This window comes from Strigops habroptila, chromosome 8 (genome assembly GCF_004027225.2).
Source record: "Strigops habroptila isolate Jane chromosome 8, bStrHab1.2.pri, whole genome shotgun sequence".
In the NCBI taxonomy this organism is placed as follows: domain Eukaryota; kingdom Metazoa; phylum Chordata; class Aves; order Psittaciformes; family Psittacidae; genus Strigops; species Strigops habroptila.
The window spans coordinates 48091330-48103427 of record NC_044284.2 but is presented as its reverse complement, the minus strand read 5'-3'; the positions used below and the strand labels follow the sequence as shown (position 1 = coordinate 48103427).

The following is a 12098-nucleotide window of genomic DNA, read 5'->3' as shown; positions in this document are numbered from 1 at the left end:
AAGCAAATTACAGCATTTTTTTTAATTTAATCTAGCACCTCCTCAGTGTTGTTTCTTCTTGACCATTCTGCTCCCTCTTGCTTTTCTTCAATCAAGGACAGACAACTCTTGCTGGTCAAGGTCAGAGAGAGAGAGGAAAAGACCATTAACATGCTCTCCTGAAGCTCTCATGATGCTTGCCAGAGGCTATTTGCTAATTTTTCTATTACTTATTTGATTGTTGCTGCCATCACAAGAGCCTTCTTTAAGTCTCCAAATGAGTCAGATTACAGCCTTTCACTATTCTTTAACATTTTATGGCTCTACAGTTTTTTTTGTAGTAATAATCTGGAAATATATTCTGCACAGTAGTATTTGTAAGCTTCCCATCCCTTTCAAGTTTTTAAGTGTTACTTACCTTATTAACTGTCAAAGCTCAGGACACTGTATTTGAAAAATACCACTCCACATCTCTACACTGTAAGACTTGGGAGAGAAAACGAACTACGGACTCTTCTGAGAGTGCTTCTGTTCCCTGAGAAGCAGCACATAAAATGTCTCAGAGTCATTAGGTTTCTTAGCCATTACAATATGGGTGAAGTTGTCCAATACATAAGAACTATTTGGAAATAGCCAGCATACATGCGGTCAGAGAGGGAATGGGCTCCATTCTGTACAGTAAGGTTTGTTCCCATATAACCTCTGATTCACACCTGCCAGAATCAATGAGCTGTGACAGGTTGTTTCTTCACAGGTCAGATTGTACATGTGAGGAGTAGTGCATGAAGAAAAACGGGTAAAGAATCCTGAGGTTATTATACAGTTGGGCCATAAGCAACTGGTAAAAGGAATGAAATGCAAACTGCCATGACAAAAGGAAAATAACATAAGAACAACATGCAGAGTACCAGGCCAGGCAATGGCAACGGGTGGAGAGAAAAAGAGGAGAGGGTGGGAGGTAAGACATTTTAACTCCCATCCATCAGTAAATCTCCTCAGATTACTCATAATACGTGAAATTATACATAATTCTCCTCAAAGTTTTTGGCAGTAAAGCTACCTCTACCTCAATGATGTGATTTGTTCTTTACAGATATCAGCATGAAGCAATAGTTTTTGTCCATGATTCATTAAAGCATAGTGTAATGTATATATGTATACAGCAACCTTACCCAAAAAACTATAAGCACTTCCTAAGAACAAACACTCAAATCCTCAGTTAAAGGCAACACATTTTTTTTCTCTCTAATTACATATATGAGTTCTTTCAACTGAAAGTGTTAAAGTCTTTGACAAAGCAGTGCAGAAAATCAAAAGCAAAGCCAGGAACAGAGATGTATCCTGCTTTCAAAGCCTGGCTCTGAGCACCACTCACCCTTTTTCAAAAAAGGGCATTTTGAAGAAAAGACTTAAGTTATAGCAGATGCTAACAGACCTGGACATGTATCCATCAGGGAGGTCCTGAAATGCAACTGGGAGGGGAGACAAGGCAAAGAAATAGTTTGTTGATATTTACTTGATAAATATTGGATATAACTTTTTTCTCAATACTAAAGGTATAGGCAAGTTGAATCTTGACTATGGGGTTCTCTGCCTGGGAAAGGTAAGTTTCCCAAACAGACAAGCCCTAATTGACAAGCGATCTCAGGCTGCTGAGATACCAGAACAGCAGCCACACAACAAACACTACATAGACTCATGTGAAGAATACCAGGAAGTTGTTTCACTTAACATCCAACAACCGCTTTTGCTCACTAGAGCATATAGATTAGGGTTTGAACAGTGATTTGGAGACTTGAGCTGCAGGCTGATTAGATTCGCTTTCTACATCCATGAACAACCCAACAAGTTGAGTAGGGTGCTCTGCATTGCAGCAAAGACAAGATTCCTGCCTTGAGCAGATTAAACTTTAGATAATCCTAAATGATTATCAGTAAGAACAATCTTTAACTAAATTAGTAAAGGGACTTTATGGTTTATGCTGCCATTGCTCTCTTTTCTAAGGAGAAAAAGTTTTTATTTTATTTTTTAAATGATCAATTAAGAGAAAGTTGTCTGGTGACAAGAATTCTTTTAATTACTAAGTTTTCACAGTATTTAATACTTTAAGTTAAATCAACCAGCATTTAGCAAACTGCTGCTCCCCCTTCTTCCCCCTTCCACATACACACTTTTTTTCCTTCTAAAAGCCCTCTACTGAATTAGCTGTTAGGTGCTAATTGCAAATGATTAAGCACTCACCAGTCTTACACTTCTTGCTTTAATATTAATGAGATATATTAGCATGGAACATGGCTTGTATTAATATTATAAATAGAAGCCTGCATGGATCACTGCCTACTGTTTTGCATTACAAGGAGCATGCAGCTAAAGAAAAAAAGTCCAATTTAGACCAGAAAAAGCCTGGTATACCATGTATTCCTGTGGGCAACAAAGAAGTAAAAGGACTGAAGAAAAAGTTAAATACTATTTATATAAACAGCATATAATTTTTTTCACAACCAGCAGCATCAAACATATAAAAAGATAAATTTCTCTCATCTGTTTCTGAAATAACTGAAATATATGAAGCTGAAGTTAAATTTAAGTTACTCCATTAGGAAGAGCCATGCCATAGAGAAATACCTTTTCTGCCTTGCTCTAAAGAGGTAGCTTGAAGTTTTTTTCCTGTATATCAGGTTCAAGGATTGTACTCCACTCAAACATCTTACTTGTGCTTTCCTATTCATAGGATGACAAAGTGCACATAGCGGGTTTTTAAAGTACGCATATCTGTAATTATTTATCCTTCCTCCAAGGTAGCTTTCCCTTTCTTCAGCCACCATGGACATGTAAAACATAGGTCTGTTAGCATGTACAACTTAACTAGCTTGCCTTGTATTTGTTGTACAAAGCAAGTTGTGTGCTAAAATTGAACCCAGTCTGTTAGAAACAAAAAACATTGGTTTCATTCTTCATTGCTTTATGCAACTATAAATGGACAAAATATGTTTAGATGATAGGCAAAACAGCTCTCTGAACACAGTGTCACTTCTAAAGATGAACACCTTCTAAAAAGTTTATGCATTTTCCAGGGAGCCTAAAGAGTCTCTCCTCCAAGATGAGATTTTTAATGCTTTTTATTGGAGAAGTATGGAAAGTATGATGTGAGCACTTCAAAATAAGTGACAGGTTTCCCTCATCTGGGAAATACAATGCTTCTTTTTTAGCTTTTCTCTTGAAGTTGGTAATGAGAAAAAGTTTGTGGAAGGGAAATTATTTATACAGTATTCTTATAAATAAGTTGGAAAGATCAATACAAATGTGACTTTAGAAAGAGAAAGGCTAAGAGCAGAAATATGAAACCAGCAGCAGAATCCTGGGATAGTTTTGCTATTGTAATAGTAGCAGGAGTGCATAACAACAACTGAGAAAGCACTGATATCAAAGCTCCAGGTTACAATGTCCCATATGCATACGTTACTGCTCTTGACATCAGTGAAAGGCATCCACAAACAGCAAAAGGAGAATCTAGTGCAGAGGATGCTCTCAAAGAGAGCTCAGATACATCACACTATGTAAGACAGGACAGTACCACTCATCAACCAACTCCCATGGGTGACTGGTGCTCCAGTAGCCCCTACTCATTTGAAAACTATGCCCAAATCAACAAACACCAACACGGAAACACAGTGGAAGCAAAAGAGGCATGTGCAGAAGCAACAAACACAGGGACAACTGAGCCAAGAGGAGCGATGCAAAGCGAGGACCCTCCCTGGCAAAGTACCACCACTTTGCACCTCCTCTACGCTGCCTTCAACTGTTGCTCACAAGGTACTTCAAATTCAGCACTGATCCCACAGCAGCGTCCATTCCTGTGTACCTCAGGCATGTAAGCTGAGCCCCACCAGCTTCAGTTGCCAGCACAGAACCTGGTGCGGGCCAGCAGCAAGAGCACTGGTTTTGTACAGACATGAGGGCTGACGGCAGCTGCACAGTATCGCACTGGTGCCCCAGGTAACTAATGCAGCACCAGCTTGCACCTAGTTACTTGTTTTGACTGCTTTGTTTATTTGAATCTTCTACATCCATTTCTGTTTCCTATTACTCAGGTTTTTTGACTTTAGAACATAGTACATGGGAATGAGTATGTTGGGATCTCATAGCTGCTGATCTCAGCTAGAGGTTGGGTTAACTGGAATTTGATTTGCACAGATGTTACAGTCAAAGGCATTTGTGAAACACTGCAATTAGACAAATATTCCTTTTCCAACAATAAAAAAGTTTGAATTTTTTTTAATCATTATTAGATTTCATAGGGGATTAAGAAGATGTGCCCCTAATTAGTCTAATGAATACTTTGTTTTTATTTTGTTTTCTGTTGTATGTCATTACAGAAAAGCAACAACATTGGCACAGCATAACCTCACCATTTAATGATTTCTGCTGTCATCATCACGAAGCACCTTTTACACAGGGAGACTGCCTTCCCAATATTGCTTATTCCCTACTATCCACCTGGCAGACAGGAGCTGACTGAATTATCCATTGTCACAGACTGATGCTGTGGTAGATTCAAGTTAGCCCAGTTCACTTGAACCCTACCGACTCACTCTTCTGTCCCAGAAGTTGACATACACTTCTTTACGTAGGAGGGACAGAGACGTACCTTACGCATGTATCATACAGATTTTTCTGAGACGGAGGTTGATCAAAATTATCCATTTCCCTGTGAAAAGAAGAATAAAGGGTTGTTCGACCTTAGATTCCTCGTTAGCCCAGGAGTGCAATGTAAGTAGGGCGAAATTTATGGATCTATATATCCAAAAGGCAGAACCCTTGGAAAAACAGTCAAGTTATTAAAAAAAAAAATCAGATTACACAGATTCTGATAAAGACTAGCACTGAGTTAAGGTTGTCCTCCAAACCTTGAATTCCAGCTCTTAAGTTATTGAATTTACAACTTTAATAATGCTTGGAATTTTCAATGTATAGCTTTGTTTTGACTGCATATACATAGAACCGTCATAGAAATTCAGCGTTTGCCCATATTTATCACACACTGTCACAGAAGTTTCCCAGCCTTCTGTTCTTAGAATTGGAAATAAAACTATTGCTAAGAATATAATTTTCAATAGAAACTACTTCCTACAGGAATACCAAGACTAAGCATTCTTTGGAGTAAACACTTCCATTTCTGCCCTTGAATCAATGAAACTGAGCAGTCATTTCAAGTCAACTCTGTATCTGATTATCATACAACTTGGCTTTAGTTTCTAATGCAGGACAGGAAAACACAACAGCAGGTTCCCATCTCCAGTGAGGGCTGTCCTCTGGGAATTACATACTTCTCACTACCAGTGTCTGAATCCTCTTTGCAGCTGCAAGACAACCATTTATTCCTCATTGCCTTATATAAAAAAAGCGATGAGCATCACCCAGATGCCATCTTCCTGTGTGCCACGTCTCACCCATATAAGATTCTGCCAAAGCTCCTTCACTTCTTTCATTTATGTTCTCTGCTACACTGAAGTGATTTGGGATAATTGACAGCTGAATTCTGCTAACACAAACTTCGGACTGAATTTTTTAGATTAGTGCATGTTCCTATTGCGCACTGGTGACTGCCTGGGCATTTATTCTTCTGATATGCTACTGAGGCTTTCTCTCTTAAAAAACATGTTTGGAGAGAAAAAACAAATGAAAAAATAGGAATAAACTGTAAACACAGGAATTCTTGTGTAGTAAGAGAATTGGGGGAAGCAGTAGGTTGGTATTTAGCTACATGCACTACTGAGTTCAAGGATTGTGCTGTAACTCTGCATTAAATTTAAGTTTCTGCTGAACCTTCACAGCAGATTTCCACTGATTTTCCTTTTGGGGAAAGAAGGGTAAATTCACCAGTAGATGGTAGAGGAGTTGATATGGTGTATGGCTTTACTAAGTAGGATCACTACATCTACCTCTATGAATAAGGCTCCATGGTGTAGGGTACTTGCCTGAACACACATCATAGCATGGTAAAAAAACCCTGCTACTGGCCTTCTTATCCATCGGATGCCCATCTCAGCATAAAATATGCTTCAAATACAGTATTCCTCATCTTATAGAGCAGTCACTTAATGAACTGTTACAACAGTTCACTTCCAACAGTTAGACAGGGTTTTATCATTTACTTTGTAATTGCGTGTTAGTGCTGAAATGCATCTCCTCCTGCAGCATACTTGATTCCTTTTTCAGGGTAGGGAGCAATAGTAAAAGGCATAAAATCCCACTTTCAGTCCCAAGTGAGCAACAGTTGGTTTTGTAATGCATGTCATGGTAATCTCAGGAAATTTTCATTCAATATTGTAAACTGTACAGCTCCACAGATTTCCCATATAAATCACAACACAAAACATAAACTGCATGTCCTGTGCTACATGACTCTGGACAGCAGGACAGTTGAAAAAGGGAGACATTTGTCTTCACTACTGATTGCATTGAAGCTGAATCACCTGTCTTCTATGCTGCCTTAGCCCTGCTGCCTTCTCCAAACAGGTGGAGAAGTGGGAACAGAGCCTCTGCAATGTTTGGTCTCTACAAATATATAGTGACTTGATCTTACACAGATCTGAACCACGATGCTCTAGCTCAGGAAAACATTTCGACCCTTGTTTAGCTTTAATTCAATGAATTACCTAACTGAAGTCCACTGAATTACTTTGTTGTCTAAAGTTAAATGCAATAAACCACTGAAGCATGCACCGGGACAAACTGCTCTGCACTTTGGAAGCTCATACTCTTAGCTGACTAAGTCTTACCTGAGTGTCACGCTTAGGAGTTGTGGAATGAGTCTCACCTGCTTTACTTCCTTTTGTCTTGAGTCCTTAACAACAAGCATATTATCCAGGCATCTCTTATTGCACCATTTCAAGTCTGCAAGCACCACAGCTTCAAAGAGGCAAAGTGCTAAAAATGAGGCAGGCTGATCATATGACATCAAAAATATACAAGAATTTGGGTAATGGGGGGGAGGGGGGGGAAGGAAAGGGGAATGAAAGCATGTGCTTACAATCCCTGGACAACAACTGCTCTCTCAAAGAAAATGTACTGTACATATGTTATTTATATGCCACCATTTTAATGGCTCTTCAATGAAAAACATCTTGTTACCATAGTAACTGCCACATTGCATGCTATCTCTGAGACTACTACATCATCATACTAGACACACACAGCGTTTCACACTGATAAGTCATGGGCATGTCTGGCATTTTCTGAAAGAACGACGTGCGCATATTTTCTCTACCTTAACCCGTTATCCTGCAGACGCACCACTGACGTACATTTCTCAATATGAAAAAGGAAAATTGTGTTCTTGTTATTTCTTGTGTTGTTTTGGCAGATAGCAACATGTGCTCATAATGGCAACTCACAATAGCAGGAAAAATGTCATTTTCAATCATTATTTTACCTCTCCAAACATCCACAATCTATTTACAAGTTGAAGAAGAATTTGTGGAATTGTTTCATCTCAATCGAAAAGTGCCTACTCCATCCCTTTTGGCATTTTTGTAACACTGATTTTTCAGGATACTTTAGAGGGAGTTATGCTTGCTTGCAAGAGAAATTCCCTTCAAAGACTCTCACTGTGAGGTGCAGGAAGAGGTCTGTCTCCATCCTTCACTCCATCACTGATATATTGTAAGACACCGTACATCTTACCTAAGCCAAGTAATGTCTGTTGCCCCAATTGCTTCCATATTTCTATCCAATGCTATATTCTTTGTCAGTCATAACTATCTTAAAGATGTAGAAGTAGATGAAAAGTGGACTGAATTTTTCCTTTGGGAATGGGCACAATAAAAATGCTTAGCCATGAGCCTAAGGAAATGTTGGATGTCTGTACATAGTCTCCACAGGTAGAAATTCAGTATAAACTATGCAAGCGTGTCTGCACACTGCATACAATAACAGCTCTGAAACCTGTGAACTAACATCCACTCTGTGGTGTAGCTGAAGAAAACAGGTAAACAGTTTGCTGTTTCTAATTGATCAGTATAACATCTTCAGACATTTTGTTCACTTTAAATGGGCAAGCTTATTCATTTTGAATACATTATCACATAATAACTTAAAAAAAAAAAAAGAAAAAGAAAAATCAAAGGAGAATCAGCCCTGGAGCCTACCTGTGGCAAATAAAATATCAGTATTGTGGGCTACATTTTTGATACAATTAGCAGAAACACCAAGCTGTTAAACTTCTATCATTACAATGTTGTTAAACAAAATAGCATATAACGCAGCAGGACATTGCTTAAAGATTTCTTGAGACAGGGAGGAAGTGTAGGAACCATCATTGCCAGACTTAAGGCTCTTGTTCTGCTGTGCAGCATATGGGTGATAAAAAGAAATGACCGTTTTTCACTGCAAAAATCCTCCCTCACAAGACAACAAGGACGGCAAAATTCAAGCCAGTTTTTTGCCATGCATCAAAGTTAAAAACCCCAAAAAGCTCCTAATTTGAGGTCAAACGAAAGTCAGACAAGCTTACTATGTAGCCCAGGAAACGAGCTAGAAGACAATTATACAGAGGACTGAAGCTCCACCATTGGAGGACCGCTGCTAGGTCAGCATCAAGTCCTTCCTAGGGCTCTGCCTCATAACACAGGCTCAGCACGAAAAATGCATTTTTTGATTTTGTGACTTATAATCACACCATTAACCAGCGTTTCTCCCCAATTACAGAAAACATATGTAACCAATATATTAAAAACATGACTCATCTGGAGAGATATTTTTCTTTGACTATGCAGGGATATCCTGCATTGTCACTGATAGGGACAGAACTTGCTCAACTTAAAACTTTTTAATTGACTAGAAAGTCTGGAAGCCCTGAGGCCACGTATGCACATTGCACAACAGACTGTTTCGGCTTTCCCACTAAGAATCAGGACCAGCCTTGCAGTATTTTCCTCTTACTCATGAAATTGGAACTGAAAAAACAATGAATTTCTCACACTGCACGGGAATGAGCTCAGCCCCAAGACAGATACTGGGAGCTTTAAATCCTCACACCAGAAGTTATTTCAGACCTGACAAAACATACTTGTTTATAATATTCAGCATAGGCTCTAACGGCAGGAGTCAGCATATCTGCACATTCTAGGCCACACTGCTGCAAAAATGTTGAGGTGGGGTTTTTTTTTTTTTTGAATTTTTTTCTGTACAGAAAGTTGGAAGTAAGAGTTCCAACAGAAGCTGGAAAGCAACTCTTGTTAGTTGTATCAGAAAGTCACTTGATGGTCTGTTATTCAACCAAATGATAGAGGCCATGAAAGAAGAGCTTAATATAACAGAGTTAAGGTGCCCATATAACCTGTTTCTATTACCAAGTTTCAGACACAAGTTTTATTTTACGTAGAAAGCCACATAAAAGTCATATATAATTGCAAATATTGCCTGTTTTGAAAAAGGACAGGATGAAATAGCATTAAGGATTATAAAGGGGTCCAAATCTTCCTGATTTGAGCACAGAAGTCAAGAAGAATAAAAACAAAACCTTTAACATTTAAAAAGATGTAGATACTACATTAGTAGAATTCTAAGTTTTATTGTCCTCTCACCTCCCCAAGTTCGGCTATTTCAAGCTTTTTAACGTCATTATTTCTCACTTGTCTCTGTGGTCCTCAAATTCTTAAATACCCTTACACTTTGGTCCCCCTTGTAGCTTTCTTCGCTAACCTCCTACTTCCTATTCTACTGAAGTACTGAGACAACTTTAAAAAGGTTATTGTACATCTAATTGCACAGGCACCAATGATGTGTTTCTTTGCTGTTTAATGTCTTTAAATTCTATGCTTTAGACCACAAAACCCAAGCCAGTTCTGCTTGCTCAGAAATCATTATCTGCACTGTTATTGATACTAGCAATAAGGGACCAGACTCTGCAACAGCAGAGCACAGAATTTGTGGCAGAGATGGAAGAAAGTGAAAGAACTCAACATCACTTTGGGTTTGGTTCCTTTACGGTTTCAAATTGTTCTATGTTGTGCAGGAGAAATATGGTTTAAAAAATAATAAGAAAAGTAAGAGATCACTATTTCCTATAGTTTGGTCAATTCAGTACATAGAGTTCTTTTTACCTACAACTCACCAGTGGCGTATGGGAGAAATAAAGCGAATGTGGGAAGAGATGGGAAAGGGAAATGTATATTGGTTATTTTAGAAGGCTCTTAATAGCTGCTAGCAAACTATCTGGAAAAAAGTGAACCAGTTCCAAACCTTCATATGTTCTAAAGCCAACTTGTAATAGAAGGTTTTCGGCACTGGAGAGAACTAGTCACTCATTTATGCATCCAAGAGTCATATGACCAGTGTGGATTTTGCTGCTTTTCCTCAGCTACCCTTGTTTCTGAAGTGTTTTCCATATCTCATTGCAAAGAAAGAAAAGCGTAGATTTCAAAATTTGCTGAAGCAGCACTTATTAAATTATGCACTTGGGACCTATTTGCGTTTGAAATCTGGCATTTCCTAAATTTTAATCCCACCTTTACAGGCATCACTCATTATCACCTGAAGTTCAGGACCACAAGCAAGGAAGACTGTCTGAACACATGGTTACAAGAGAATGATTTTCCTAGCAAAGACAGACATGTGAAAGCTTTCAGAACTTATTTTCCAACTCTTGTGAGTTTTTAATGATTTGGATAGCGTGGGTAGTGGAAACAGATGCTATCGTCTCTACATTTTTGGCAGAAGATAAAGCAGCAAAGGCTAACATATTCATGCTGTTTGCAAACTGATGTATACCACAGATCATCTTTCCAAAATACATTTGGGTAGGACAGAAAATTTTCAGCTCTTGATGATATAAAATTATACCATTATACCATTAATGTCCAAATATATCATTACTTTTTTAAAAGAAAATACCATGCCCCCCCGCAATACATAATCTTTCCTGTTCTCAAATGGATAAAGGATACATATCTGGGTAGCCATTTAGATTCTTTCCCCTCCCATGAAAGAAAATCAGGCTTCCCAAGTGCTTTAGGATCTTCAGATGGAAGACACTTTGTATGAGTGAATTCCATTATTTATTGCTACCACACAGCATTCAGTACATCCACAAATAAGGCTTCCTGCAGTCTGAAGACTATATTAAGACCTAGTGCAAGCAGACGTAACTTCACTGACATCAGCAGAGCTGTGCTTGCTTACATCAGGCCTCAACATGGCCTAAACACTGTTGCATACAGTTTATACATTGTCTATTCTTACCAGAGGGACTTTTGTAATTTAGTAATTATTGTCTAGATCTGATCTGGAACTCAAGGCACACAAGCTACTCAAAGACAAGTAATACAAAGCAAACGTCCATCTTAGTTTCACCCTAAGCTTCACCCTCTCCTAAAGCAGCTTGGTTTGGAGCCTTAAAAATTTAACCTTTAAAGATCACAAAGCAATAAAGCAGTTAAGTGTTAAGGAGAGCTGAAAGGGCTTGAAGCATTCTATCTTTCCATATAACACAACACACTACACCACAGCCTCTGCTACACATATGTATCCCTGTCCTTTGTGTTATCCCCTTTTAACTAGTTGTAGGCTGTATGACTGAGATGCATCATATGTAGCATATTTAATAAATAGCATTTGTCATCCAATAACCTGAAAATACTTCAGTTGTATTCCCGCAAGAGATTAAATTGCATTTTAAGTGGTGAAAGAAGGCAGCAATTCCAGAATACATGCCACATGTTATCATCTGAGAACTTAATTCTGTAGTTCATTTTGCAATGGCAGATCACTGTATGAGTGCGTGTCAGCCTTAGGGTCAGCAGGACTGTATGGCGTACGTATGACCCAAAAAGGGAATTGTTTTTGGGATGAGATTTTCTAAGCATTCTGATAGCACTGAGGCTCAAGAGAGGCATCAACTCGTATCAGCTGAAAGGCCACTCAGTTTGGACTGACGATTACTTAAAATTTACAATAAAATGAAGGATATTTGGGGTGAGGGTGGTTCACAGATAGTTAGAAAAGAAACTTTGACTCAAGATTCATTACCTCACCTTTGATTTGACCTTGATCTCCTACTGAAGAGTACTCTGGAAAGCATAGGTCCCATTCCTAGAATCAAGCTGATATCACCGAGA

The 12098-nt window shown here is 38.6% G+C and overlaps 1 long non-coding RNA gene across 1 annotated transcript in view; it reads right to left on the bottom strand.

Annotated features, from left to right (window-relative positions):
• Positions 1–4690, bottom strand: part of LOC115612057 — a 251982-nt gene extending 247292 nt beyond the window's left edge. Inside the window, exon 1 of the long non-coding RNA XR_003992866.1 lies at positions 4628–4690. This is a non-coding gene — a long non-coding RNA (uncharacterized LOC115612057). The remainder of the gene's footprint in view (positions 1–4627) is intronic.
• Between the last annotated feature and the right edge of the window lie 7408 nt (positions 4691–12098).